The sequence below is a fragment of the Carassius carassius genome, chromosome 39 (genome assembly GCF_963082965.1).
Source record: "Carassius carassius chromosome 39, fCarCar2.1, whole genome shotgun sequence".
Classification (NCBI taxonomy): domain Eukaryota; kingdom Metazoa; phylum Chordata; class Actinopteri; order Cypriniformes; family Cyprinidae; genus Carassius; species Carassius carassius.
This window is the reverse complement of record NC_081793.1, coordinates 12,469,909-12,477,128: the sequence shown is the minus strand read 5'-3', so window position 1 is coordinate 12,477,128 and position 7,220 is coordinate 12,469,909. Positions and strand designations below refer to the sequence as shown.

Here is a 7,220-nt window from a genome sequence, read left to right as displayed (position 1 = left end):
TGTGCCTCGATTTCCAAACTCTTGTAAAACGTTCACATAACTTTTTCTTTTTAAAAAAATGTTTGATGTCTTGCAGGGCACAGTAGTATACCTCACTAAGATATCAGATTCTAATGTGCAGGCAATCTAAAAATGCAGGGTTTTGAGTGTATTATGCCCAAAGCAGTCCAATGGTGCGTATGTATTGCTTCTATTTACCATCCTTAAAGCTGTCAAAGAAGGTTTTAGCTCCATTCTGCCACTCGCAAGCACTGTCCATTAGTGACTTTCCCTCCTGGAGAATACAAACCAACAGTAAGCGTAACCAAGCAAAATTTATCCTTTACAAAAGTCTTGGCATAACTACAAAAAATTATTTTGGAGAGTTGTTTCAACATTAGCAAAAGTAATACGTGTACATAAGTACCAGAAGATGGCACTGTGCACAGCTTAAAGTATCCCAGTGAAATTTATTCACATGAGGCATGAAAATTGATTTCCTACTGTGTAAATTAAATTACCATTTATTAGTATCTACATCCTCATATATGAGCACCAGGATTAAAGTATATAGGCTAAACATAACATTTGAGGATACTTACACAATTCTTGAGTTTTAAGTCACCTCTGTGCAACAGAAGAAGGTGGATGAGTTTGAAGCGATTCAGTCTGTCCGCATCATGGAGTGGTGTGTCACTCTCCTGATAAAAAAATGGTATTTAAAGTTACCATTAAGGTGTTAATTAGCTTTATTTAATGACTGTGTTGCCAAAATCCTATGTCTTTTGCATTGATGTCTGCAAAACATTTTATGAGATGTTCAGCACATTCATAGTGTCCTGTCCTTACTCCTACATGAAGGGGGGTGCTGCAAAGCTAAGGACATCAAGTGTGACCGAAAGAGACGGTATGTCAGACCACACCAGCTATATTAAAGCAGATTTGCTGCCAAATAACTGTTTTTACCTTGTCTCTGCAATCCAGTTTTCCCCCATGATTAAGTAGTGCTTCCAGCACAGGCAAACTTCCACCACGACAAACTCAGTGAACTTCAGTTGCTTGAAGCTAATTAAACACAACCGTAAGATGATCTGTTGATATTATGCAGATTAAAGTTCATGGAGTAGCATGCTACTCCTAATTTATTGAACATACATTCAAAGTAAATTGAACACACACAATGACACCTCTTCCAAAAAAACTAAGCAATTTAGTATAATTGTTTTTAAATAATTTGTCTGTTAAAATATTAGAAATAAAATCATGTGATGCAACCAACATGCAGGAAAAAAAGGAAATGAGGTCATAGTGAGGACACTTGCATACTTCCATGACATGTCAAGATCAATAAGGCTCGAAATTTATATTTGTGAATTAATTTTGGGGCAGCTGTGGACGAATGGTTAGAGAATTGGACTTGTAACCAAAAGGTTGCAGGTTTGAGTCTCGGTGGTGGCAGGAGTTGTAGGTGGATGGGGAGTGAATGAACAGTGCTCTCTTCCACCCTCAATCCCCATGGCTGAAGTGCCCTTGAGCAAGACACTGAACCCCCAGTTGCTCCCTGGGCACAGGATATAGCTCCCCACTGCTCCGGGTGTGTGTTCACCTCTCACTGCTGTGCATGAAGTGTGTGCGCACTTGGATGGGTTAAATGCAGAGCCTAAAATGTTACTATATTTTGATTGATGGTTACACCAGTTGCATTTTTAGTCCTTAAATTTAAAATTTTCTTGAAAATGGTGTAAAACTGTATATTTCTATATTAATAGTTGGTACATGGATTTTAGGGTTGCATTTAAAATATTTTCATTGTCTTTATCTTGTATGCTTTTTCTCAAGTATTAATGTTTGAATTCATAAAAAAAAAACAATGCACAAATATATGGAAGTATTATGTAAACATTTTTCATTACCTTGTCTTTATTTTCAATTGAGGCACTGGCAAAAAGTGTAAAGCTGTACGGTTGAAAAAAAAAAATCATCTCCATCAATTGGATCATCTCCAATTTATCATCCAGCACTGCCTTCAGGAAGTCATCCTCAATCATTCAAATGTGCTAAAGAAAACACTTCTAATCACAAATGCTTGCTGAGGTATATGCAAATTAATATATAAACCTATATCTTACATTAAAACCATTTAAAAAGACTTCAATGTCACATTGAATGTTATAGGATTTCATATGATGGTCAACAGAGCTTTTGCATTTTTCAGAAGGATGCTGTGCAACGGTGTTGTCCTGCTCATTTTTTCCACATTTCTGTAACCTAAAATAACATAAAAATAGAACACATATATATATTGTAGACCAAAGACTTTCTTCTGTGAAACACATAATAAAGTTTTTTGAAGAATGTAATGTTTGTTATCAAACAATTTGTGGGATTATGTATGTGATTTCATTGTATGGACCAAAAAAAAAAAAAAGATATTTCACAAAATATGTATTCTGTTCCACAGAAGAAAGGCCTATGTAGGTTTGAAATGACATGAGATTGTTGAGTGAACTATCCCTTTTAAAACACTAGTGGCCATTTTAAAATAGCAAAAGTTCAGTCTAGATATATAGGCAAAAGAAGTATCATCTGTGTATATGTAGACATATAACATCATAATCAACTTTGTCTCACGTATTTAGGGAGTTGTCTTCATTCATGAGGCTATTTTCCACTTAGATATCATCACTTGCATTACTTCTGTTATGAGAGCAGGTAAAATTTTCGCACCCTGTGACTATTTTTAATTGAGGTACACTGTAAAAAATTGTCCTGTAAATTAAAGGTAATATACTGGCAGCAGGGTTTCCAGCAGTGTACTGTAATTTTACAGTTTTATTACCGTTTTCTGAATTACGGCTTTTTTGTAAATTAACGGTAATATACTGGCAGCAGGGTTTCCAGCAGTGTACTGTAATTTTACAGTTTTCTGAATTACAGCTTTTCTGTAAATTAACGGTAATATACTGGCAGCAGGGTTTCCAGCAGTGTACCGTAATTTTACAGTTTTCTGAATTACGGCTTTTTTTGTAAATTAACAGTAATATACTGGCAGCAGGGTTTCCATCAGTGTACCGTAATTTTACAGTATCATTACTGTATTCTAGTTTTTTTTTTTTTTTAACCGTAGAACTGGCATTTTTGCCAATCATTAAGTGCCCAAATCATTAAGCACAAAGTGCCCAACCAATAATTCAAATGCTTTCTCAAAAAAAAAGCAATCTAAAATGGAAGAATCAGTCTTTGTATGTGTTAGAGAAAGATGAGATGAAGAGAAAAGAAAATTAACCATAGCATTACAAAACAGACAATGTGCAAAATGAACCCTGCTAAAGTCTGTAGACATATTTAAACTAATTTAAGTTCACCATATAAAACACAAAACAAGCAGCCATTTAAGGTGTAGCTGTGTGCTATGAGTATGACAATGCATGGGCATGGGCTTGGAGTGTACATTCCCCTAAAAACAGCCTTTAAGAAATGGCAAACAACTTCTGAACAAGAATTTTATTTTGGTGTAATAAAAGTCAAAACCTGGCAAGGATTTGTAGATCAGTCCAAGAACGTTTCAGAAACATAAAACTGTCACCACCTCTAATGCAAGTTTTGCCAGGGAGGGTTGTAGTCTGAAACAAACATTGAGAAAAATCCTTTTTAAGTTAAAATAACATCAGCAGAATTTCAAAAGAACATGACAAAAAACATATATATATAATAGTACACAAACATTTCAGAAACTTAGGACCCTACGATTTCCACGATGTGAAAAACATGGAGGCAATCACGGAATCCGGTCATGAAAACTGAATTAGGCAAATAATGTGGATTGTCACAGAATTTGTCACATTTTTGATGAATACAATAAAACAGTGTTTTACACTAACTGAAATCGCGATGTGGATTAGTGTATTAATTAATAAAAGTTGAAATATTATGTTAGAAGTTGTACTTATAATTTTTTGTAAAGTTATCCAAAGGATTAATTAACTAATTAAAAAAAGGAACATTAGATTAATAAAAAAAAAGAATAAATCAATAATAATCGTTAAAGTAGTCGACTAATCAAAAAATAATCACTAGATTAGTCTACAGAAAAGATAATCATTAGTTGCAGCTCTATCCCACATACACAAAAAAAAAAAAAAAAAAATCAAGTGTCTTCACATCAACCCTTCAAAATAAAGGTTCGGTCTAATGTGATGTGATTGTGACGGAAATATATCACTTTTGTACAGTAGAATGTGTCATTTTCAAAGCAATATAATAATACAAATAAGAATTGTAGTAATAAAAATAATAATATTTTATTAATATTTTTAATAATATATTATTAATAATAATAATAATCATTAAAAATTATGTTTAAGGAATAATTACACAATTGTTCTTCCATGTTTGAATAAAAATTAAACAAAAAACGTATTTCCTAAAAATAAATTACTGATAAATTGTTAAACTGAATCAGTTTCAGGATTTCAGTTAATTGGACATGCTATTTGATTTCTAAAATGTATTTTAACCATTAAGATGTAATTTGAAAAAATTAAAACAAAACAAAAAAAACATATTAATTTCTTCTTGAGTGTTAAGTTAAATATTAAGTAGATTTAACCTGAGAATGACAGGTGAGTTGTACTTTATATTAGAGCAGTCAAATTTACTTAAAATATATTTGTGCAAATTCTTTACTTTTTGCAAAGTAAATCTTATTACATTTTTTTCTGTGTAGAGCACTCGCATACAATTTTTAATTATTCATATAAGTGGAAAATGCTTCTTTCCTATTTTTAATTGCTAATTGTATAATTTCTTCTTATCAGTTCAAGATTTATTGTAAATAGGCCTGTCACAATTGATCGATGTAATCAACTGTGGCGACGCTGATAATTAGTCGACATTGTTATTTTTACCTTTTAAATTTCATTTTTACTCTTAGACTAAAATAACAACCATTGTTTCCACACTACTAGTATGACAAGTACTTAATTTGTAAATTGCTAGGTCCCGGAATAAGGTGGGGTGTTAGAGGACGGAGAGGTAACGGTGCATTTGAGCAACATTAGTGGACCAACTTAACTGATTAACAGCTTGCATCAGTTGCTTTAATAGTGTGCATGTACTCTAAAAAAAATTAAATAAACTTTTTGTGTAACCCAGCACCCGGGATGTGACAGTCGCAACAACATAGGGATTGTAATGAGTGCGGACTGTTTCCTCTTCAGAGTAGTTCTCAGTGCCGCTGACGACTTGCATTTTATTTTTGGGCAAATATAGGTTTGTGGACATTTTATCTATAAAACCGTTTCTTTGCTGTAAATTATTTTATTTTATGCAATGCAAACTACAGGGACGCGACGTTAGTAACCAAAATGAGTCACATCAGTCTTTTTTGACTGACTACTTTTAAATGTTGATTTTTTTTTTTTTTTGAGTAATATTTTATGTGTTTAAACGGTGAAATAAGTTGTATTAAGAACTGTATTTAATGAAAATGTATGTGTAACTTCACTTGCCTAGATGAAATCCCATTTGAAGTCCATTCGATTTTTTAGTAGAGAGGCAACCTTTGGATTGACTGTAGTAGATTTCTTATTCACCACCTTCCCCGTCTTCTTGGAGACTACCTTGCCTCTGCAGGTCTTTGAGCCTCTTACTGGGTTTATTCCATAGAAACATCTAAGGAAAGTTGCATTACACATTACCGAAGTGTATAATAACCATTTTTCAAAATTCTGATTAATTAATTTGGTTTAGAATTTAGATTAATTTGGTAAAACTTTATAATAAGTATAAAGTAATAAAGCACTTATAAATCATTTGCAAACTATCTATATATATATTCTGATTTGTTTGGATTTAATGTGGATCTACATGCCTTTCTCCTATTTTCTCCGTGCCTGGCATGCGAATAAAACCACATTTGACAGTGTTTCAGATGATGATATACTGAAAAAACTGAAATGGAAGAACACAAGGAGAACACAGGAGAAAGGTTGAGGTAACTAGTTTGCAAATAATTTATTACTTTACTACTGTATACTTATTATAAAGTGTTACAATAGATTCTAAGAGAGTGTTAAAAACATACGCAAAAAGGAAAACACTTACCTTTCTTACGTGCAACAAGCCGCCTCTTGATACTGCAGGTTGAAGATGTAGTACACAGTAGTACATTCACTGCAGTCAAAAGTGTTGACTGGACACTCACAAAAAAAAAAGAAAAAAAAAAGCAATTTTAACAATCGTGCACAACAGCAATGTTACAATTTTATATCTTAAACATCAGTAAATGTCTCTTCATCATGTGTAATGACACACTAACCCAGCAAAATCAGATGAGGATTGGCAGGTAGATTGAGTGTCTTCTCAATATCAGATGCAGATGCTGCAAACTGTAGAGTACACACAATACACAAATAAGAATATTACATAATATAATGTGGTGAAGTGGAAAGAAGAAAATTAAATACTTACATCTGCATGTGAAACCAGTCCGTCTTTATGTTCCTGGAAGTGGGACATTAACGTTAGAATCTTGACAAGCAGGTGTACCATATCTATGTTCTCAGCCTGGGACATCCTTCAACTTTTCATTCAAAACACTAAAAAATATTCTGTCTACTGCTCTCTCCTCTTCCTCTCTCTCTCTCTCACACCCACACACACATACACACACACACACTCTCTCTCTCTCTCTCTCTCTCTCTCTCTCACACACACACAAAACTGTATTTGAGGTTGAGGAACAAGTTAGAATGTAAGTTAAGTGAATGAAGTAACGTTTGCTCTGTGATATAGAGATTTGTGCCAATAAATCCAGTGCAAAATCTGTGATTAAAATGTGCTCACATACAAAGCCCACTTAATAAACAATAAGTTAGAATATATTTAGATTACACTCTAAACTGATTTAGATACGACTTAAATTGAAATTCGCGCAAATATTCCACTAAAACTAATCTGTCACTCCCAAAAAACAAACGTCTCTCACCATAACGTTACTCCATCCATCGATCAAGTCAAGTGCTCATGCAAAAGGCTGTGAGTTTATGCTTCCTAAGTAAAATTAAGTTTACAGGCCTTTTTTCGATTTCCCTATAACGTATATAAGGTTAATATATAAGTTACCAACTTTAAACACACCTAACATCTCGGTTACGTATGTAACCTTGGTTCCCTGAATAGGGAACGAGATGCTGCGGTGACGTCACCGCTATGGGAACACCTTCGGTGTGACGAATGTC

At 33.5% G+C, this 7,220-nt stretch overlaps 1 long non-coding RNA gene across 1 annotated transcript; it reads right to left on the bottom strand.

Moving 5' to 3' along the window:
• Window positions 1-5,851: 5,851 nt before the first annotated feature.
• On the bottom strand, window positions 5,852-6,902 carry LOC132121030 (uncharacterized). The gene is made up of 3 exons (XR_009426215.1): window positions 6,451-6,902; window positions 6,079-6,368; window positions 5,852-5,931 (listed from the first exon to the last, which is right to left on the bottom strand). It is a non-coding gene; the product is annotated as an uncharacterized LOC132121030 (long non-coding RNA).
• Window positions 6,903-7,220: the final 318 nt, after the last annotated feature.